The following is a 23,780-nucleotide window of genomic DNA, read 5'->3' as shown; positions in this document are numbered from 1 at the left end:
CTTCAAAAAAACCTACAAGATTTGTTTGGCAGGACCTACCTTTCATAAAGCCATGCTGGCTTCTATTTAGAATATTTTCATTTAGGTAATTTTCTAATTTTTTAGTCTTTGTAATTCTGCATGGCACAAAAATAAGACTAATTGTTCTGGAATTACTAGGATCCATTTTGCCTCCCTTCGTGAAGATTTGAGTCACCTTTGCAACTCTCCAGTCCTGAGGTACTTGTCCTTTCTGAAGTGACTGCTGAAATATGCCAAATAAGGGTTTAGAGATCACATCTTTCATTTATTTCAAAGTAAATTGTGCGAGTAGAAAATAGTAATAAATTTTATTTAATTGTGCCTTTCAAGACATTCAAAAGACATGCGACAAGATAAAAGCCGCAAAATATATAAAATGTAATAGTAACAATATAGCTAAATACTCTATGAAAATGAAGATGAGAATTCCACCCTCTTCAGATATATTCTATGAATCAAAAAACAAGACAACAGTGACATTCATGCCTCTGCTGACTCTGACCTATGAAGTCAGTAGACAGACTGGGAGAGCATGGGGGTCATGAGGTCTCTGGAAAGTAGTGTGTGGCGCTCCTGATATCTCTGCAAAAGGATGAAGGTCCAGGTCTTTAGAGTCCAGGTACTCCTAGTTTTGCTATGTGGTTGCCAGACACAGACGCTATCTAATGATCTGAGAAAAAAACTGGATTCCTTTGGTTCTATGTCTCTTCAGACAATCCTTGGGTACCACTGGTTTGACTTCGTCCTGAATGAGGCACCTTACCTGTATTGTGAGGGAGCATCAGTTACAGCACCATGGTCATGTGGCACAATTTCCTGAGGGTTATCTGGCTTGCAGGATCCTCATTGTTGAGGTCCCAAACGCCTGGACCAGGCCAAGTGGTTGCTCATGTAACTCTTGGCTGCAGCAGATAGACAGTCATTTCCAGTGACTGGGACTGGACCGCATGTCTGCCTGGGTGGTTGTCAACCAGGATCCCAAGCAGTTTTGTCATGTGGTGGGCGTGGCAACACACTGTACTAGTGAATGCTCCCCAATCTGACCTGAATCAGAAGATTTAATCCGGTGATTTACAGTAAGGTGGGGGGTGATGATTCCAACATGCTTGATTGGATGTGATAATGTCTCGCAGTTAGGAAACCTGGGTTCGCTTCCCGGGTCCTCCCTGCGTGGAGTTTGCATGTTCTCCCTGTGTCTGCGCGAGTTTCCTCCGGATGCTCCGGTTACTCCCACAGTCCAAAGACATGCAGGTTAGATGCATTGGCGATCCTAAATTGTCCCTAGCATGTGCTTGGTGTGTGCGCCCTGGGGTGGGGTGGCGCCCTGCCAGGGGATTGTTTCCTGCCTTGCGTCCTGTGTTGGCTGGGATGGGCTCAAGCAGACCCCCGTGACCCTGTAGTTGGGATATAGTGGGTTGGATAATGGATGGATGAATGACAGTAATATTAATATGAAATTGTGTACCTAAGCAACTAAACTATCTCAATATAATAAATCATAATTGATTGCTTTAAAAAAAAATGTTGACATTCTTTAAGAACTTTATTTTACTTACAGTGATAATGTCCTTGTGTTTGTTCAACCTGAAGTGGGCTGGCACCCTGTGTGGGGATTATTCCTGCTTTGTACTAGCTGGGTCAGGCTCCACCTTCTCCACATCTCTATATCAGCTATAAAAAGGGTAACAGACTAATATAATGTGATGCACAGAGGTGGCTCAAAGAATAATTACTAATTATTAAGGATTACCTTTTGGTTTTTTTGTGCATACCTTAGCTTCCTGAGCAAAAGAGAAGGCTAATGTTCTTAAAATAAAGAAGTAGATGCAACATATCACAAGTACTCTTTTCTAAGACAATGGGCCTAAATTATAGTGCTGTTGGTTAATCTGATGTACTATGTAACTAAGTTTTTTTCTGTATAAAGTAGTTGTATTTTCTTTCTACTTTTTATATAAACAGAGGCTAATTTTACTAGTTCACTTGAGCTCCATATTCTCGAATATGCTACGTATAATAGCCCACAAATAAAACATTCCTGCTGTCCCTAGTGACTTGGCTTTTTCCGTTGATCATTGCAAAACACATTTTACAGAAACTATTCTTTTAAATTCATACAGGTAATTAGGATTAATTAAGGGAGCACTGCGTATAAATTTAATTTCACCAAGTAGCAAATGTAGTAAAAATGTTAGATCAGTTAGATTTTAATTAGATTTTAAAATAGCAATTTTATTTGTAATCTTGTATCATTACTAAGTTTGGGAGGGGTTAAATCAAAGGCAGTATAAAAATTTAAACAGGACTATATAGAAACCACAGTTTATTTTCAGAGAAAGTGGGGAACTCAAAATTTCAACCAATAAGAATTGTAATAAACCCCTAATAAAAAGTTATAAAATCAAAAACGATGGAAAGTGAAATAAAAAGTAAAGCAAGCCACAAATACTAACTTTGCAGTGTCCATTATATGTGTATCACACAACAGTAACAACAACATTTATTTATATAGCACATTTTCATACAAAAAAAATGTAGCTCAAAGTGCTTTACAAAATGAAGAATAGAAAAATAGAAGACACAATAAAAAATAAAAATAAGTCAACATTAATTAACATAGAATAAGTAAGGTCTGATGGCCAGGGTGGACAGAAATAAACAAAAAAAAAAAAAAAAACCTCCAAACAGTAAAACAGTAGCAAGTGAATTGAACTAAAGTTGGTTTCATATGTGGGTTTTTACTTCCTTCACTTAAGATTTATTTTCAAGTTTATCACCAGTTGTATGTTCACAGGGGAAAACAGTGGTATAGTATTATTATGATTATTATTTTTTTTATTTTACATTACAACCGTGAAAACCATTGCCAGTCAATAAAGCTGTAACACTGGATCATAATTAGCTTATTCAAACTGCAATGATGTTTACAGGCTGCACATTTATATGGCCCATGCAATGAACTGAACGTTTCAAGCACTACACAGAAATTAACAGGTGAAAAGAAACAATATAATGAAGCATCTAAATCAAAAGTGCACTTAAGTGGGGTATGTTGGTGTGGAAGAGATTGCAGCAGAATTCCATATTATAGGACATTACTCTTCGCAGTATTCCATAAAGGTAAAAATATTTATATATTTAAAAAAAAAAAAAAAAAAAAGGGACAAATTAAAATCTTTAGAGTGTTTAAATGAAAATATCCTAAATCATTCTGGAATTCACAAATTCAACAGTACATAAATGTTAAGATTTTTATGTTTTAAGCAGTGTTTTTCAATTGTCAGAATAAAAATACAGGGTGACCCAAAAAGACCACCACATTTCAAACCTTTATTCTACAAAAACGCTACAAGATAAAATAAATTGTTATGACATAAGAAAGGGTATACAAAATATATTTTTTTCACTGCGTTTTAAAACTGATGTCTTCAAAGTGGTGTCCATCATTAGCAATACACTCTTCGAGATGATTTCTAAACACTTGCATGATTTGTTTGGCTATTTCAAGGGAAATAGCAGGGATTTTGTGGCAAATAGCATCCTTGAGGGCTTCAAGATTTTGAGGGCGGTGTGTGTATACCTTCAACTTGAGATAGCCCCACAAGAAGAAACTGCACGGAGCGAGATCAGGCGAACGTGAAGGCCACCCGACATTGCCACGCAGGGAGATCAGCTTCCCTGGAAACATCTCCCACAAAACTTGCAGGAGTCTCTGCAGCACCATATGAGCTGTTGCTCCATCCTGTTGAAAGCAGGCATCACCACCACATTCACTTCTTCCAGTTGGGCCTGCAAAAAGTTCTCTAGCATTTTAATGTAATGTTCTGAAGTGACGGGGATTGTTGGTCTCTCCTCCTCAAAAAAGTAAGGGCCTACAATGCCAAATTCTGCAACAGCACACCAAACTGTAACAGGCTCACTGTGCAGGGGTCTCTGATGAAGTTAACGAGGGTTGGTTTCAGCCCAATAGTGAAAGTTTTGCTTATTTACGTAACCATTCAAATGAAAATGTGCCTCATCACTGCATATGATGATGGCATCTTGATGAACAGTTTGTAGAATGTTAGTGAAAACTCTCTGCGGCTCTCCCAGTCTCTCTCAGCGAGTTCCTGCACTACCACCATTTTGTATGGATAGAAATTAAGGCCCTCATGCAAAACCCTCCTTATAGATGTGTTGGAAATGCCTAAGGGCATGTTTGTGCACTGAACGTCTAAGAATCTACAAAATTCATACCCTTACAGCTTGGATGTTTTCAGGCGTTCATATAGTTTGAGAACAGTCTGGAGATTTCCTGTTCAATGTTGTACCCATCTGTCTAAATTTAGCCACCCACTCAAGAATTGTTTTCCAATTTGTGACATCACGGCTAGGAGGAATGCTGAAGTGCGTTCAGAAGGCGGGTTGCGTAGTGATGATGGGTTTGTTGTTTTTGAATAACACTTTGACAGTGAAAGCACGGTGCGTACTGGAGAAAGACATGTTGCTGACTGAAAACTACAACGGATTGCCTATCAAAGGACCCCCACCCCAACCCACTTGGTTGACTCTACCTCGTGCAATGACCTTGAGAAATGTGGTACTTCATTTTGGCTCACACTGTACAATGTGCACATGGTAAGATAAATCAGATTGTGATGGGATTCTTTATAAGCCCTATGCTGATATCACTCCCTAGATCATAAGCCCGTAATTCTTGTTACAGTGGGAAAATCCAATTGTCTGTCACTCATTAAGTTCATGTCTTGGAATTTATATACTTTATATTCTATTACAGAAAAAGACACAAATTTTTCAACAGGAATAATTGAGTTACTTTTAATTAAAAAAAAAAACAGTGATTTCTCTTCAGGTTATGGTACTGATCTGGTATTAAGAAATGTGAAATTTCACTAGTAATGGAACACAGAAATTATGGTATTGTAAATCCTATGCATAACAATGTAACATTTTACTTATAACCTAGTATATGGTATAAAATAAATGCAGCAATAAAGCTACTGACTTGTATCCATTTTATTTTTAAATGGATCATATACCTGTCTTCTGAAAGGTTTGAGGTGTTATTTTATTCTTTACATTTTTCTTTACTATAAACACACTGCACTCTGGATGCTCGATTATTTTTTAAATTCATAATCCTCATGTGCTATATAAGCAAAATAACCTTATACGACACATGTGCTGGTTAGCTTATCTATGAGTGCCAGACAATTGGCTGCTGCAATATCTATTTCTCACTCTTATATGGAATGTCTATGCAGGAACTTTGGATAAAGTAAAAATATACTCTACCACTGACTTAGTGAGGGAATTCCCTGGACCCCGAGAAGATATTAGCCCAATCCAATAACAATTGGAATGCGTTTTAAAGATCTTGTATATTGATTCAATATTGGATTGTTATTTTCTTTTCATTTGAATTAAGATAATACTGAAATAATCTTTCTACAGGTACTTCATCTGTCAATCTATTACAACAAGTAAGAAAACTCCTTGACTCAATTCACCTCACTTAAATTTTTTTTTTGACAAACTTGAGATACTATATTGTGCAGGTGTCTCTAACTCCAGTCCTGGTGGGCCGCAGTGGCTGCAGGTTTTTATTCTAACCTTTTTCCTAATCAGTGAGCATTTTTCCCTGCTAACTAACTCCTTTTCCCTTTATTTTAATAGCCCTGTTTTAAGGATTCAGTCCTCTGAATTGATTGGTTTCTTCATTAAATGGCAGAAATGAGATGTGAAACGAGTCAACAGATGACCATCTAAACTGGAACGTGAAACTCCAGACAATTTCACTCCAACCAGTTTTTTTAATGAGAAGCCAATTCTTGCTGTTAATTAAAGCTGTTATTGAATATCATGATTTGTTGCTGCTACCATTCTGCCACAGCAGACTGTTAATTTTCTGTTTTTTCTATGACCACTGTCAAAATGTTTTGGTGACCTGAGCAGACCAACAAGACCGAGGAGACTATCACCCATCTTTATTTTCAGGTTAGCAGGTTGTGTAGTGGCTTGTTTTGTGCCTCATTATTGTTTTGCTGCACATTAAGGAAAAAGAAACAACTAAGGAGTCTGAGTCACGTCAAGTAAAATTAAGGCAAAAAAAAGTTAATCAGCAGCAAAAACGGCTCACTAATTAAAAAGATGGTTAGAATGAAAACATGCAGCCACTGCTGCCCACCAGGACCGGAGTTGGACACCTCTGACATTATGTTGTATAACACAGCATTAAAGATGAGCCGATACTTCAAAGAAATGTTCATTTGTGTTCTAATTAGTTAGAAAAAGGCTTACATCAATGGTTAACAAGTTCAGTTCTGTGGACCATAGCAATTCTGCATCTTAATCCTTTTCTTACTAATTACAACACAAGTGAACAACACTGAAGTAGTGGCTTCCCTTTAGAATTCAGAATCATTTGGGTCTATACTGCTCATCACTACTTGGACACAATCAAATAAATTACTTTAATCTTAATTCACACTTTTCGGTGGATTAGAAAAAATATATAAAAAGGTAAGCATTTAAAGCTGTGGTAAAAATACGTATTTCAGAAATTCTAAATGTAAATAACATACAAGCAATTTTTCCAAATGCAAAATAAGAAGAAAACATAGCTAATTATGCAATTAGATGCAAGACTTGCCCATTAATTTGTAAAACTGAATGGGATAAAAACCCATAACCATAGTAGGTCCCCAGGACTGAACTTGAGTACCCCGAATGTAGACCCTTAACATGAAATTGTAATAATAAATGAATAAACTTATAAATTAACTAACCATTCCCTGTGGCTTCGCCTGCTTATTAGTGAAACAGGACAGTGAGGAGGGCCCCGCCCAGCTCTCTACTCCTGACGTCACTCTTCCCCCTCCCCTCGGCCCGCAGCCTCTGTCTCACAAATTATAGAAAAAAAAATTATATATATATATATATATATATATATATAACCGTTAAGTAGTTCTCTCATTCGATAACTAATCGGAGTTAAGGTTACACCCCCCTCCCTGCAGCATGAGGAGTCTCTCTCGGATTTGCGCTAAAAAATTGGTACTGCAGGTGAACCAGGATACTTAACGTGATGAGAAAGTCACAAAATCAACAGAATGTTCAAGCAAATTATAGAAAAAAAACCTGATCTAAATCAGTAGTTCTCTCGTGAAAAGCAGACAGACATACAAACTGGTCTAAAAAACTATAAGAAATTTCATGCTTGTACACAAAATTTTTAAAATCGTTTAACGAACACCTATGGGCCAAGGGTAACGTACATTCCAAATTTGAAGTCCTCAGGGTTCAGGAGGTTTTGTGATGAAGGAGTCACATACATAAAAAACATTGAAACAAAACGAGTTCAACACTAACCAGTTTCCTAATACAAAGAAAATTACAATTCTAATTAGACAAAGGAGGAAATAAAAAAATATTCTCATATCCTCATTAACCTTCTTTTCTTTTACTAACAGCAACTCACATCAAGTTAAACTTTGGCAAATAATGAAGGAAGAAACCAAAGCACCGGCAGGAGCATTTTAACTCTACAGCGAAATGTGACTAGAAGTTTTTAAATCGTTTTAAGTCTATGTAATACACAGTTGTGAAAGCTGATGACTGCAACTGCTGACCCTGTTGCCCAAGTACAGTATACCCCCAAAATTCGCGGGGGTTACGTTCCTAGAGCACCCGCGAATTGTAAAAAAAATCGCGACTTTTGGATGTGTTTAAAAAATGCCTTTTAAATGCCTATTTTTATAGTTTAAACCCTAAATACAGTATGCCCCTAAAGCACTTTAATTTCATTACAAACTCAGCTTAATACATTCCCTAAAACAGAATGTAAAGGTAAATCCGTATACCGTACAGTACTGTACTGCTGTCTCCCATGGCGCTAGAATGTAAACCGATGTTACCGCTATACGTACTGTAATTCAATAGAGGACTGTTTCATTTATGTTAGGTAGAATGCCCAGAGGGGACTGGGCGGTCTCATGGTCTGGAATCCCTACAGATTTTATTGTTTCTCCAGCCGTCTGGAGTTTTTTTGTTTTTTCTGTCCCCCCTGGCCATTGAACCTTACTCTTATTCGATGTTAATGTTGATTTATTTTTTATAATTATGTCTTTCATTTTTCTATTCTTTAATATGTAAAGCACTTTGAGCTACTGTTTGTATGAAAATGTGCTATATAAATAAATGTTGTTGTTGTTGTTGTAATTCATGCAAGCACATTTTCTTTGGTATGCACTATTGTTTTCTTTGTTATAAGTAAATACATAATCTATACTAATAAAAGGCAAAGCCCTCACTCACTGACTCACAACTCATCACTAATTCTCCAATTTCCTGTGTAGGTAGAAGGCTGAAATTTGGCAGGCTCAGCAATTAATCAGCAGCAAGGAGAAATGAATAACGCTCTCGGATTGGCTATTTTCATCATCCCAAACTGCGTTTCCCTCAGCGGTGGTAAACCTACTTACCTGGAGACGTGTCACAGGGCAGCAGTCAATCAGCAGCAATGCGAAATGAATAACACTCTCGGATTGGCTACTTTCACCATCCAAAACCGCGTTACACTTAGCGGTTACTTCCTGTTCTCTCTACAGCACAGTATTGCCACGAAAAAAGCAATAAAAAATTGTGGAGGATATTTGTGGTTTCCCCTAATAATTAATAGTTAGGTTCTAAGAAAAAAATCCACAAGTGACTGAGTCTGCGAACCCTGAACTGCGACTTTGCGGGGGTCTACTGTATTTCAAATTACATGGCTACAAATCCCAGAGCATGACAAATGACACGACTCAGTGACCATGCAATGGGTTTACAGGTATGGGGAGATCAGGCGTAATCTTGGATGTTTTTCCTTTTCCATTTTATTGTGGTGCAGTTAAATTGTAATTATGAACTAATAAATTGTAAGTTTCAAGTGTTATTAGCTACAGTTCGCTATTCACTTCATTCAGAGGGTTGTGTCAACACAACCTTTGCGAAGGTCTATTGGATTAACACTGGTCACACCACATAACTGGTGAAACGATGCTTGTGTTCTTCACTGCTGGGGATATAATAACCGCCCATGGATACACCCTCTCATCACAGCATGAATCTCAGTATTTTAAAATTCTGTGTTAGCTTATAACAGCATTTAATTGTCTTGAAGTTGCCATAGTTTTGAACATGCTGAACATTTCTAGTGACTGGCAGGTTACAGTTTCTTTCTTTGTTTCATGAGTCTATTGCTGTTTAATATGTAGAATTGTGTATTATGAATGCTAGCAAGTTCCTTTGTTAAGTAAAATTCAATGAACGATTTTGTAATCTGTGACTTGAATGTTTGTATCCATCATTTTTATAATACTTACAAAGATGTCAAAATTACAGAAACACATAACATTTTTAATAAACATGTTTTAAGCAAGATTGACTTGTTTTTATTAAAATATAAATGAAAATATCTCCAAGAAAATCAAATGATTAAATTAAAATACTTGGAGAATCAAAATACTTTACAAAATTACACTCTAAACCTTCAATTATGTAATACTAGCCGTGTTACCCAGCAAAACCCAGGAAATTTTCGGAGACAATGGGTGTCAGTTATATCATTGGTTAATCAGGTGTAACCAGAAGTACTATGTAACTAAGTAGTTTTTTTGTATACAATATATATTTGGAGTTGGGGTTTGGAGGAGGATGAAGGGCTAACATTGGCAGAGAGTGTGTTGTACAGGTTAAGACTTTGGACTAGGGCTTCAAACCCTGAGGTTGTGAGTTCAAATCTAGCTACTGAAACTCTGTGACCATGGGCAAGTCAATTCACCTGCCTGTGCTGCAACTCTGAAACAAATGTAACCAATTGTATCTCAAATGTTATAAAAGTTGCCTTAGATAAAAGCATTTCTCACTTAATAAGTAGTAGCAATATTATTATTATTAGGTCACTGGAGCTATATTATGCTATAAACAATTCTCCGTAAGTAAAACATTACTGCATTAGATCGATTCCTGCTTTCTTCTGCTTTTCCTAAGGACTTTGTTTTTGTTGATGGTCATTGCAAAACACAATCTTAGAGGAAAAGTGCATTCTTTTAAACTGAAATAGATAATCAGTGATAATATGAAATAACATTATTAGAGGTTTACTATTTTCAGTTGTTTACACTTTTCAATCAAGCATATTTCTTTTTGTGTTTTTGTCAGTTCTATGTAGCCCCCAATTTCTGTGTTTTCTCCATTAGAAATTCAAACACCAAATATCTAAGATCAACATTTCTTCCTTCAACCACCCCACCTCCCCATTTTCAGTCATCTGTCCACCCTAATGGTTAATGTTGCTATTCATGTAACCCATCAATAACTGTTACTGCATCCTTCATTTGTATAAAGCACACTCTCAGTACAGCACACAGAATATTAATAACAACAAATAAATGTGCCAGCTAAATTTTCCTTTATCTAGAATGTCACCAAATTTGAGCCAAATCCACCGTGGCATTTTTGAAAATTGAGTATTTAATTTTTGGAATGTAATTTCTTTGCAGATACCTACTGCCCTAGAAGTACCATCCACCCAAATGTCTTGATTTTAACTAAATAAAATTTTTTTTTTGTTGATGAGTAAGTGAGTGAGGCAGCCAGTCAGTCAACTTTGCATTATATTATACACTAGCAAAATACCCGCGCTTCGCAGCAGCGAAGTACTGCCTTAAAATTTTTATTAAGAAGAAAATTAAACCTTTTTAAACTGAGGGAAAATATACCAATAATTATTTGTTAAGGATCTCTTTGTATACCACATTGTCAGTTCGGCCCTCCAGTTGTAATATGACCAAGCTGTGCGCTGAGCATACTCTTGAGCATGCAATGTACAGTTGGCCATGATGAAAAGTAATCTTGTCTCAAATCTCACAGCTTGGATTGCTGCTGTCATAATCGGTTTGAGTTTCATGGTTTGTTTCAATTATGACAGTATTTGCAGGAATTGTGTTGAAGTGACATTCGGCATCTGTCAAGCGTTGTAAGCACACAACCGGTTTCATCGATAACTTCGCATCCAGCTTTTGAGACTTTAAACATTCAGAAACATCAAAGTGTCCACTACTAAAATCGTCACCTGTGAATCTAAGATGTTTAAGAGGCATTGATGGTTGTCAAAAGGTGTAAAATATTTGGCCATTTCGGTACATTTACAGCGACAACCGAACAATTCAGCAGCAGCCATCAACTCACATGCAGAACCATAGGTGAAGGGCTTAAGCATTTCACTCTAAGGCCGGAGTTATACTTCACACGACACGACGCATGCTGCAGCGGACGCTCCTGCTACACAAGCGTTGTAGTGTTCATACTTGCGCGCGTACTTTACGTAAATCTGGCGGAATGCACCAGGTGGCAGTGCGAGATATCACGGTGAGAACATGTTCGGCTTCCCTGTGTTGTGAATTGCCTAGAACACCTATTAAATTCTGATGACACCTTACCGCAATATCTCTGAAAAGGATGTTTATTGATTAAATCCATCAATCCAGGGATGTGTCCATTCCAGCAAGCATTGGGCACAAGTGAGAAACAGTCCCTTGATGAGGCCTGAGCTCATCGCAAGGTGAATATAAGCACACACATACACTAGCGTCATTTTAGCGGCACCAAATCCCCAAATCTGCATATCTTTGGAAAGAAACCGGAGCACAGTGTGAAATACAAGCAGGAAATACCAGCAACATAACACCCTGCAAGACAGCAGTGCTATCGCTCCACCACCATGACACCCTCATGTGTGTAATTATTCCCCCATGTGTGTAATTAACAGTATTCATTATTTAAACGAAATTATATGTAAAATGTAACATACACACTTTAATGCATTTTATCATGAAAGTGATTTCAAGTATAAATCTAAAGATTCTAAATGTGCAGAGAGTTGGAATATCATACGTTTAATTTGTTCTGTGTGGCGATCTATTGCTGCTTTCCGCTGCTGTCAGGTCCAAGAAGCTCGTAGCAATTAAAAACTGGGATGACGTTTACGACGGTCTGCTTTAATGATAAAGTAAACTACGAGGTTGAAGTGGACATTCGAGATTAAAGCCGAAATTTCCACTTTAATCAGAAAATACACATTTTCACCGTGTCCTTTATTTTTTTCTCAGTGGCTCAAATATAACGCTATAAATTATGTTGCTGTTGTTAAGTTGCAAAAATAAAAAAAGACGACACAAACGATGGTATGTGAGACTTTTAAAATATAGATAGTTCCCGAACATAATGACACGATACATGTGACAGAAAGCCTCTATGCAGATCCTACGGGATGAATGCTTCGATGTGGAGAAGCAAAATGCCGACATACAGATGCATTTGTGGTGCTTTTATATTCAAGCGTCACATATTCCCGATCGTAATGACACCAAAAATTTTAAAAGTCTCACATACCATCTTTTGTGCCGTCTATTTTTTTTGCAACTTTACATCGGCAACATAATGTATAGCGCTGTATTTGAGCCACTGAGAAAAAAATAAAAAAAGACACGGTGAAAATGTGTATTTTGTGATTAAAGTGGAAATTTCGGCTTTAATCTCGAAATGTCCACTTTAACCTCGTAGTTTACTTTATTATTAAAGCAGACCATCGTAAACGTCATCCTAGTTTTTAATCGCTACGAGCTTCTTGGACCTAACAGCAGGTAATGTAAAAAAAAAAATAAAAAATAGACAGCACAGAAGATGGTATGTGAGACTTTTAAAATGTATCGTGTCATTACGATTGGGAATATGCGACGCTTCAATATATAAGCAGCACGAATGCATCTGTATGTCAGCATTTTGCTTCACCACTTTGAACCATTCATCAAACAGCAAAGCGTGCACATCGATCCCCGAAGGATCTCCATAGAGGCTTGCTGTCACATGTAGATAGTAAACAGAGACTCTGATGTCACGTTCCAACTTTTAGCACACTGCGCCCCTCGACTTTTTGCTGGTACTGCAACTCGCACACGCGTCGCGTTAATTTCTGAGGACCTGCTCTGAGGACGCGTGAAATGAACGCTGGGAACGCGTGGCAGCCATGATACAGGCGTGTACGCGTTCTGAGTGTGAAGTATAAATTGGCCCTTATAGTTCTCCTGTGTAGTATAATTATCTCCTGTACTGTCATCAGTCCACACCTTGAACCTGTCCCAGTCATTCAAAACATAAGACACAATGTTCCACCGGATATCAAGAGTTAGCCTGATATGGCCATGCAATATGTAACAAAGAGAATGGAAAAGGTAGGTGCCATCTCCGGGCATGGAAACCACTTGGTAAGTGACAGTTCTTTGATCGATGGTGATCACCTTGATAGACATGTTAATGGGGGTATGGTTGGAACGATAAAGGAAATGGGTACCTGAACAATGTAAACTAAGTCTAAAATACCTACGCAATAACTACAATCATAATAAACAAACAATAAAACAGCGGAGAAGCCGTGGATTAAATAAAAAGGCTGTAGTTATCAGCAGGGAGACATGAATCCAATGGCGAAGCAAGGAAGGGAACGTGGAGACTGGAGCGATTCAGTTAGCGTTGGGAACCCGCGTACCAAATTTCTTGAAGATGGGCCCATAAGTAACAAAGACAGTTGGAAAGTTCAATATGGCAGCCGACAGTGGTGTCATACCACCAAAATAAATATGTACATTGGTTTCGGTTAGCGCAGGGAAGCCGCCTACCAAATTTCATGAAGATGGGGCCATAAATAAAAAAGTTCAACATGGCGGACGTTGTTGACCGTTACGTGTAGAATTTCGAAATAAAACCTGCTTAACTTTTGTAAGTAAGCTGTAAGGAATGAGCATGCCAAATTTCAGCCTTCTACCTACTGTACACGGGAAGTTGGAGAATTAGTGATGAGTGAGTCAGTCAGTTAGGGCTTTGCCTTTTATTAGTATAGATATATAATGTAGATAGATTCAGATCTTTGTTGATTCTTACCCATGGAAGCAAAAAAAAAAATCCCAATTTTTTTTTTCTTTTATACATAAAGAATTCTTACATTTGACTTGCATGTCTCTAACTAGCAGCTTAAGCAATGCAGTGATAGTCAGTCTTGTGTTCTCTATACTGGTTGGGAAGAGAATATTAAAATTCTAAAATTTTCTGTTTGCCTTTGTGCTGATAAATGTTAAACAAATTCCTCTCTATATAAGTGAAAGCTAAAAAGTGTAAACTTTGCTGTCAATATGTAGCATTATGCAATTTTTATTCAGTTAATTTACCTTCAATTTCAAATATTCTTGCAGCACAAAAAACATTAAAATTAACTATAAGGTTAATCACAGCTAGGAACTGACATTCTTCTAAACTATAAAACTAGCAATAATATTACTTTGCTTTCAACACTGCATATGCTGCCAAGCACATATTCCTATTTCTAACTTGCTTATCCAGTTTGGAGACGCAAGGAACCACTGCCTAACCTAGCAGTACTACACGCAAGGCGGGAACCCACTCAGTTCATCACACTCATGCATGCTGGGCCACTTTACATCTACCACTTAATCAAAATTGCAAGTCTGTGGGATATTTGGCAAAATCCACTGTACATAATATAAGCCTCTAAACTTTAGAATTTCTTTACACTGCAAGTGCCTAAGATTAATAAAACAAGCAGTCATCCTTCATTTTTGTAAAGCAGGTTTTCTACAGTCAAGTTTACTGTTATGTGTAGATAGTACAGTAAAATTCTTACTTGCATGTCTTTTCAGAACACATGGCAAAAACACTATACAAAAAAAAAAAAACAAACACCATCCCATGGAACTTTTTCAATTACTGAAATACGTTAGTTTTTTTTTTATTGGAGCATAGACTCATTAAGTGACTTTATCCAGGTTACAAAGAAATGTAAAAGTAGGGACTGAAAGGACAACCTTGGGGTTTAAAGTCCTGTGTCTGAGCCACTAGGACACACTGCTGTACAGTGATTCCTCCTTTATCGCACGGGTTGCGTTCCAAAACCCCTTTGCGAAAGGTGAAAATCTGTGAAGTAAAAACCATATGTTCATATGGTTATTTGTATCTATTTTAACCCCTTCTAAACTCTTCCACACTCTTATAAACATTTCCCGCACAGTTATACAGCATAAACCCTCTGTATTCTCTTAGATATTAGGTAAGATTCTTGAAATTATGTATGTAAGCACACTGTTTATATACAGTAAAACCTAAATATTATTTTAAAGATAGAGCGTCTCCGATATCACATCTGTCTATCGTAATGGCTGTAACATATCGTTTTTGGAGCCATAACGAAGGGCTTGACTATGCACATAGATAAATACAAAAGAGCACAAAAGTTAACTCTTTACACAGCAAAACACGTTGATGTTGAATGAGCGAGACGAGACTTCCTGGTTAACGCAGCGCAATCGAATTCGGTGCTCCGTCACTGAGCCAATCAGCACACAGGAATTTAACTGAGTGCTCTGATTTGTAGCTTCTCAGCCATCTGCCAATAGTGTCCCTTGTATGAAATCAACTGGGCAAACGAACTGAGGAAGCATGCACCAGAAGTAAAAAGACCCATTGACCACAGAAACCTGCGAAGCAGCAAAAAATTAGTTATATATTTATATATGCTTACATATAAAATCCACAAAGCCGCAAAATTCGAAGCGCGATATAGTGAGGGATTACTGTAATAAAAAAAAATATCTATACTTCAGTTGTAGACAAACAGCAATAAACTGAAAAGATTACTGGACTGTTTTACATCCTTAATATCCATGTCACCAGTTTTCATTCAAACTTAAAAGCTTAAAACTGCTGATTAAATTAAAATTTTTCACTTTGTGCCTCATGCTTGCTGCAAAATTTAAGTATGTGGGAACCACAAATATTTTTCCATTCAAGCATTAAAAAATTTTACAAACAGTTTGATAAACCTTCCATCATTACAAATTATTAAATTTTTAAACTGATATATTTCTCCATGGTTATCAAAAAATATTCTAGGTCAAATAAATAAGACTTTTTATAATAATGTTTTATTTATATTTTACAAAATTAAGAGTTCTTCCACATTATGTCTAAATAAAGATCTTCTTTAAAGAACATTGAATCAGCACCATTGCCAAGGACAACAAAAATAAATTAATAGATGGAGGCCAAAGAATAACACATAAGTAAAAACAAGATGCCCAAACTGATTACTGTATACATTTATGGAAAAAGCACTGAACAGATGCATTTCTAACCTTCTCCGCTACCTTTACTCAGCTACTATGCGCAGCTCTTGCAGGCTTGCAATGTTTTTTCTTTTAGAGAAGGTCTTAATACCAGGTAGTGTGTACTTGGAATCCACTATTTTGTTAACTGACTTTTCAAAATTATGGTGGAAATCAAAGGAAAAAAATAGTTTTATAGCAATGGTCTACTGCATTAGCTAACAAAGCACGACATCAATACTTTAAAATCATTGAAAAGATAGTTGCTTAGGTGGGTTGCGTCGAGGAACTATAGTTTATCTGAAGTGACCGCTGCCTAAAAACACGGCACAACTCAAACTCACTTCCCATTGATAAATAAGTAATGTAAAAAATGAAGATAAACAAGCTCTGAAAGAGCATAACAAAAGCTCGTTTTCCACATGCAGACTCTCCCAGAGTTAATCAGCAAATTAACTGGGTTAAGAACATACATGAACAAAACTGAAGTATCCCAAGAAACTTGAGATTAAATTTTTTCACATCAAGAGCCTGCAGAAATACACTAAATTTGCCTACTTGTGAATAAAGACATGAGTTCTTTTATAAGCAAACAAAAGGTTCAAGTAAGATTCACCTCAGCAACCAGGTGATGTTTTATAAAAGTTTATGACTAGCTTGATCATTTTGCTAAGATAATCTTTTTTGCATTACAAAGATGGGTATTTGAAAAGTGCCTGGAAATTATATGGACTGATATAAGCAAGCTGCTCTGCATCTAAGCTAAGAAAAAAGTCAACCTTAATTACCATCAGACAAGGCCATATGCAGTCCACCTCAGAGCTTCCTTTCCTATGAACAAAGGGAATACAGCACTTGTGAAAACAATAAAAATACAATAGAATATCTCTTTTCCTGGTATTTCGCTCTAGATTTTTGCTATTTGAATTCATAGTATTTTTTGCAACCTGAATGGATCTTTGTGGTCCCGTTATATATGTGCAAAGTAAACAAGCAGATGAAAATAGAAAAATCTGTTCAAGTTGGCTATTGTATATAAACCTTCCACTCCACTTTCAAATTAAAGCTGTTAATCAAGGACTCTATGGACACGATGCTCCTTTGAAATATGAAATGTATAAATCTTAAAAACATGAGATGTCAACCTAACCTGTCAGATTAATGGTTTTTCTTACACTCAATAACACAACGTTTTAATTACTAACATGAATGTTTTACTGTCAAGTTAGCATAAAAAAGAAGCAATTCAGTAAGTTACTCAGCACTTCCAGACCAAGTGAATAATAAAACTTAACTTAAGCTGTCCTCTTTACCATAAGGCTTCACTCTGTCATTGGTACAATCTTTCCCAATTTCAAATTAAATTACCCATCCTCACAGAATTTCAAGACATGTAAAGCCATTTCAATCTTCCACATATGAATTTGGGTGAATTTTAATGGGATATTTTAAATTATCTTCAACAAGTGCTAAAACAATTTACACACTATCAAAAGTTTACTGATGATGTTAAAATGAGCTTTGATCACTTAACAATTCTATTTTGTACTTTCTCCCCAATGTTAATGCAACTATACTACTGGGTCTTGGACTTGCCTCTACAATTGTCTGGACTAGTATCTAAGAAACACACATCAGGCAATTTAAAGTGGGTACATAAGAATGCCCTTCTATGCAAGGAATGGTTCTTCCCACAGATTCATTAATATTTAATATAAATTTAATATCTGTTGAAGTACTGGCTGATACTGAATATTGCGTAGATGGACACTAGTAAATACATACCTGTATTACCAATGGTAAATGCTTCCTTTATAGAGAGTACTATAAAGCTGCAGCAGAACTGCACAAGTGGCCCTTGTCCCAATTTTGTACAAAAAAAAAAAAAAAGGAACAAAGAAGGATTTTTCTCTGTTGCATGCCCTGCACATTATAGTACCATAGATGTGCATTGGGCAAAATTAAGAAATACTAACTAAATAAAGGCCTAGCAAACCGCAGGCAAGAAACAGCAACTGTACAGCCTTAATATTAATTCAATAAGATGTTTCAGAAATCAACAATCTGATATTCCATTATTAAGTCGATAAATTGAATCACAGTTCTACTCGCACAATTTATACAGTGATACCTTGGAATCTGAACTTAACCCGTTCCAGAACCAAGACAATTTTTCCCCTTTAAAATAATAGAAGCTGGATTAATCCTTTCCTGGGTCCTGCAAACTCGAATTTTCAAAAATGATTTTAACAGTAAATACACTGGATTTTAAGGTAAAATATTAAAAATATTTTGTTCTAATTTTTCATTTGGATCCCAAGTTGTTCGCATTCTGGGGCGTTCAGATTCCAGGGGCAATACTGTACATGATTCATATTAAATTCCTACCAATATCTTGCTTAGAAAAAGGAACATTGTAACCAGCAAATGCATAGCCATCATTTATCAAAATAAACTACATGCCTTAACCGTGAGCAGAAAAGCAACAGATTTACAAGTACACAGCATGCATACTGCATCCAATCAGACAAATCGGTATGGTAGACAGATTCTTCCTTCAAAATGCTCCATCAAATACAGATGTGACATTTCAAAAGACATTACTTGACAGGCACTTTTTCTGAATTTAGATTCCGAACTGAACTTCAAAGAGTGACTATAAACTTACTGATAAATTTAATACATCTGCAATATAGGCAATCAAAAATGTTATTAAAATGTAAATAATTGTACTTGTGCAATTTAAAGAAAAGCATGATCTTAAACACTTAAAAGGCTTTGTTCTCTTCCACCAAGCACCACACTTTAAGATGAAAACACATGTGGTGCTGTGGAAGCAAGATGTTCACCGTAATTGGCAGAGATGCTCCAATCAGGTTTTTTAGGACCAATACCTGTCACTGCTTTCATGTTACTGAATTGGGCAATTCTAATTTTTACCTTTATTCTTTTTTTTTTTTTTTAAACTTTACACTTAAAGGCCCTGTGTAACCATGCACATAAATGCCTTGTGTTCTATATCAAAGTGTTATCTTTGGTATTGTTACAATTAAAATAAACAACTGGTGTTCCCTGCTCATTTTTTATTAATAAAGTGAAATTCTGTAGACATGTTGTTCAATGCCCATAAATATACTAAAATAAAATTTCCTTCAAGTACATAATCTAATAAAAAATGTACAGAAAATAGTTTTCCATAGCACATACGGCATAAAAGAAAATGTTTCTCGTAATTACAAGACATTATGTTGTTGCTGCTCTCTGTTTACAGGTTCAAATACCGCAACACCATTGCAAAAAGCAGCACCAGAACTAAATGACCATAAAGCTTAGAAAAGATGATGCTGAAAAAATTATTTTTTTTTTTTTGAACAGCCAATTTACAGATTGAGGCTTTTGCAGTGAAAAACTGGCTGACTCAGATCAGCGGCTGATCGATCGGAGGATCACTACTGAACAGATAAGCCAAATCCACTCAAAACATCTGAGTGGATTTTACATGTTCTCCCCTCATCTCTCAATGTTTTTCTGGGTACTCAAGTCTTCCTGCCACACGCAAAAGTGTTTAACTGCCACCATACGAGTGCTTGCCTTGAACTTGATGCTGCCAGGATGGCTACCAAGAACCTTGAATTCAATTAAGGTTTGAAAATGTTTTTCAGAGTAAAGCTGGAAATTTCAGGAGGAATTTATAGTACCACTAAAGATTTGGAAAATAACTACTCATTTGTCAAGAAATATAAAACGTATTTGTAAAAGGGACAAGTTTAATATTACCTTGTACATGCCACAGGTAATCCACACAGACTGTAAACTATTAACTGAATTCACAGCTCTGCCAGTGAAATACACACATTTTACACCTAACAGACTTTCTGGGGAACTTTCAAACCATGCAAAAGTGTCTAGCTATTTAAAAAAAAAAAAAGAACATATTCGCAAGGACCTAACATGAAGGCTGCATTTCATCAACCAATTCAGCTTTAGGGGGGATGAAACTGTGCATTATTATTGCACTTGCATACAACATACAGACTACGAACAATTGATAAAATATTGATAAAAACATCTGTTGCTAACAGCAAATGCTGCACTTCCACATAAATCACATATACATTTTATATGGTTTCTCACTGTATCATGTGCCTGGCTAGTCTTATACTCCCCAGGAGACATTACTGAACTAACAAAATGATAAAACTAGTGGAAAACAAAATGTTTAAACATCAAGCTATGAGAAGCACCATGATTATTTACTTAAGAAAAGAATTAAAATTCAGGCAAACAGTAACTGCAGACCTCCAGAACTACTGTTAAGATTTTTCAGAAGTTCTGAAAAATGTTCATTACTGTGTTCACAAGAAGTACTTCGTTCACTAAAGAATTTCAAAATTCAGAATAAAGGTTTGAAACAAAAGTAAGTACTTAAATGCTTTATACTTCTTGATGCTCACTTAAAAACTTAGGTTCCACATGTACGGTATGGTATTTAAATCTCCTTTTTTTTCGACTCTACACATAAAGCAGCATCTAAGTGGTTCCAGCGGAGGGCTGAGCCTTAGACTTACGGAGTGTGGGGTCAACCTCTCCATCCTCATTGACTGGGCTTTTGACTCTAGACTGTAGTGGTGAATCCAGATTTCATCACCCAGCACTATGTGTAATTGATGGCTGTCTCTCTGGTCCCTGTAGTGAAGGTAGAACATTATTACTGAAAGTCATTATAAAAGTACATGTACTACTTCTTAAGCATTACTGTTTAACCGATTCATTTAGACAACAAATTAAACACGTGCTGTTTGGCAAACTGACAAATGAGATGGCTATATTATGGTATTATAAAATAGTGATTAAAATAAAGGTGCAATCCAAAAATCCTATGAACTAGTATATATTGTGACATCCCCCATATGTACGCTTGAATTTCGAATCAGGTTTAAAAATATAAACCAGCCTTGTTTGTTAAAAAAACAAAACAATAAAGAACAGAATTGATAAAAGTCAAAATGTGAGGTTTAACTGATCAATATGAGGAAATACCAGCTAAATGACTAAAGCATTAATAATACAAGCTACCCTTACGTGCCGTCAAAAATATTTACAGCACTCACATATGCTGCACAGGTCTGACTTTATTTCTAGGCTGTGTAAGCGCATCTACCAGCTTTTTTTGGGATCAAGTTAGGTCACATCAGTTAAGAATCAAGAAGTCTGTGTCGTCCACAGCTAAATGATTCTAATATCAGTTTTTGAATGCACACTGCAGTTGAATTATTCAAGTCTAAAAATCCTTCGTAGTAGTTACTCTAAATGCGTACACTGGAACAGCATCAAGTTTTCGGAAGTCAGATCTACAGAGCTACATATTGCCGAGCATGTCACTGAGCTACGCCCCCTAAACAAATCAAACACACAACCCTTGCTGGCAGGCAGCGCCGAGATCTAAACTAACGCGCGTCTACAAGCGGACCAACACGCTTCACTCGGGACCCAGTTGCAATAACAGAAACGTAGCAAACACGCTGTCAGCCACAAACGCCAAGAGTAATTGGAAGGCCCGTGCCCGAGCACGGCAGGTTGGGCGGGAAGGGGAGATCGGCAGGAGTTCGCACTCCAGCCCCGGGATGGAGAGATGGGCAAGGCCACGGCCTGAACAAAATAAAAACCAATGTCCTCGTCACCACTGCCTAAGTCACTAGAGGTAACTTTCTCCGGGGACGCGGCCCTGTGACCCTAACTTCCCATGAAGCTAGGAAGGTAAGCGGAACACGAAACAGCAGCCAAGCGCGCAGCTACGTGTTTTGAAAAATGCCCAGGTGGACGTCAGAGAATTAGCACTGTGACGAGGACATGGTGCAGCTCTGTTACCTACGCGAGTAAACTTGCTACGCCTTTGCCTTTACGGTCTTTAAAAGAAGACTGCCACATGAACCCCTGCGAGCGAGGAAACAGGCGCTTACCTGTGCAGTACTAGGAATCGCTTCGCAGTGGTGCTTGGCCTGGCTCGCTAAATAGGAACCTTCTTTCCCGGTCAAGCAGCTCAGGGACCGAACCCAGGTGGTTGATTACGTAAGGGTTGTAGCACAGGTTCCCTTTTCCACTGTCTTTTTCGTGATCTTATGTATTTTTCATTATTTAAAAACAGTCTCTTCTCAGTTCCTCCGCTGCTTCTACAGTCGCCATTCCCGCCTTCTTTTACCGACCCGCAGCACCGACAAGTCTCAAAAGCATAGAGACCCGGATGGAGAGAATCTGAGAGCGCGCGCTTCCCTTACTATCGGGCTCGCGTCAAACACTGTGCACGCGCACAGCGACCAATCAGTAAAAAATGTGTTGCTGAGTGAAACTTTACCGGAGCCGCCAAACAACTTAGGGCGAATACCGAGGAAAAAGGCCAAGTGAGCATAAACACGGTGAGCACTCGTCATTTGCTCTTAAAAATACGTTATTTAGTTATACATCTCCGAATGCCGATTTTTTTTCGTATTTAGTTATACATCTCCGAATGCCGATTTTTTTTCGTATTTAGTTATACATCTCCGAATGCCGATTTTTTTTCGTCCTGTTTCATCTCCTTAGTCGTGTATCATTTCTCTTGTCACACTCAGGGCAACGGTTACACTGTGCTTCTATATAGCAAATTAAGAAAAATACATTTGTATACATATCCATCCATCTATTTTCTAAACTTCCTTAATCAAGTCAAATGACATAATTGTCATCCGTACACAGTATTGCAGCATACACTTGCACTGAACATTGTTTCTTAGGCCCATGGTGCCACATAAACAAAGCGCAGGTGCAAAACAATTAAAGATCTATACTGTGACACAGGAGCCTACTGCTAAAACCGGACTGCTGGACCGCTTGATCATTGCATGGCTCTTTTAGGTGGCTTACTATCCTTAAAAAGACTGCTTTCAATCGCCTCGCTAGATGGCGTTCTGTTTGTGACATTGCAGGCTTGCAGTTTTTATAGGCTCCCCTGCTGCTTTCTATGACGCTGCTCATTTGTATGATGAAATGCAAGCTCATACTATGGGTGACCCATGCTGATGCAAGTTGTCAAGTTGCATAGCCCTCCCTTCAAAGTCACTATACCCAGCGACCACTTCCAACTTTGTGAAATGGTACACAACTCTTTGAAATGGCGAGGCTTGTTTTTGCTGCAGTAGTGTGACAAAAGCATATCAGTAGGGGTTTTGAGCACTTTGCTGTTAGGTGGCATAGCACGGATGTTGAGCTCTGCATTGTCATTTGATATAACAGGAGTGTCCAACTCGGCATTTCTTTGCAGTGATCTTTCGATTACCAGCAGAGCAGAAAAACCTTCTGGTGTGGAGCTGCAGGTGTACCAGTCTCTTTTCTGTTTTCCTTCACTGAACTGATGCTGCAAATGCTGTTCCTAGTTCTGGATATCAACTTTGAGACTCTTCCTCCATCGCTGTTCTGCTAACACCTCTGCACTCTGCCTTATCCTTTTCCTGTGCAGTTTTACCACCAGCCCTGCTTCCCACAGCCAAACTGGGTTAAGTGGCAGCTTGA

The 23,780-nt window shown here is 37.4% G+C and overlaps 1 protein-coding gene across 2 annotated transcripts in view; it reads right to left on the bottom strand.

The window, feature by feature from the left end:
- The window catches only part of LOC120541465 (CTD small phosphatase-like protein 2), an 88,978-nt gene extending 66,459 nt beyond the window's left edge, over positions 1-22,519 (bottom strand). Inside the window, exons 1-2 of one of the 2 annotated variants that reach the window (XM_039773121.1) lie at positions 22,196-22,518; positions 20,804-20,921 (exon numbers count right to left, since the gene is read on the bottom strand). The gene's annotated coding sequence lies outside the window, so the exon portion shown is untranslated. Of the gene's footprint in view, positions 1-20,803; positions 20,922-22,195 lie in introns of both variants that reach the window. The other variant, XM_039773122.1, reaches the window with a different exon arrangement.
- Between the last annotated feature and the right edge of the window lie 1,261 nt (positions 22,520-23,780).

This window comes from Polypterus senegalus, chromosome 12, assembly GCF_016835505.1.
Source record: "Polypterus senegalus isolate Bchr_013 chromosome 12, ASM1683550v1, whole genome shotgun sequence".
NCBI classification, from domain to species: Eukaryota; Metazoa; Chordata; class Cladistia; order Polypteriformes; family Polypteridae; genus Polypterus; species Polypterus senegalus.
This window is presented reverse-complemented; position numbering and strand designations above follow the sequence as displayed.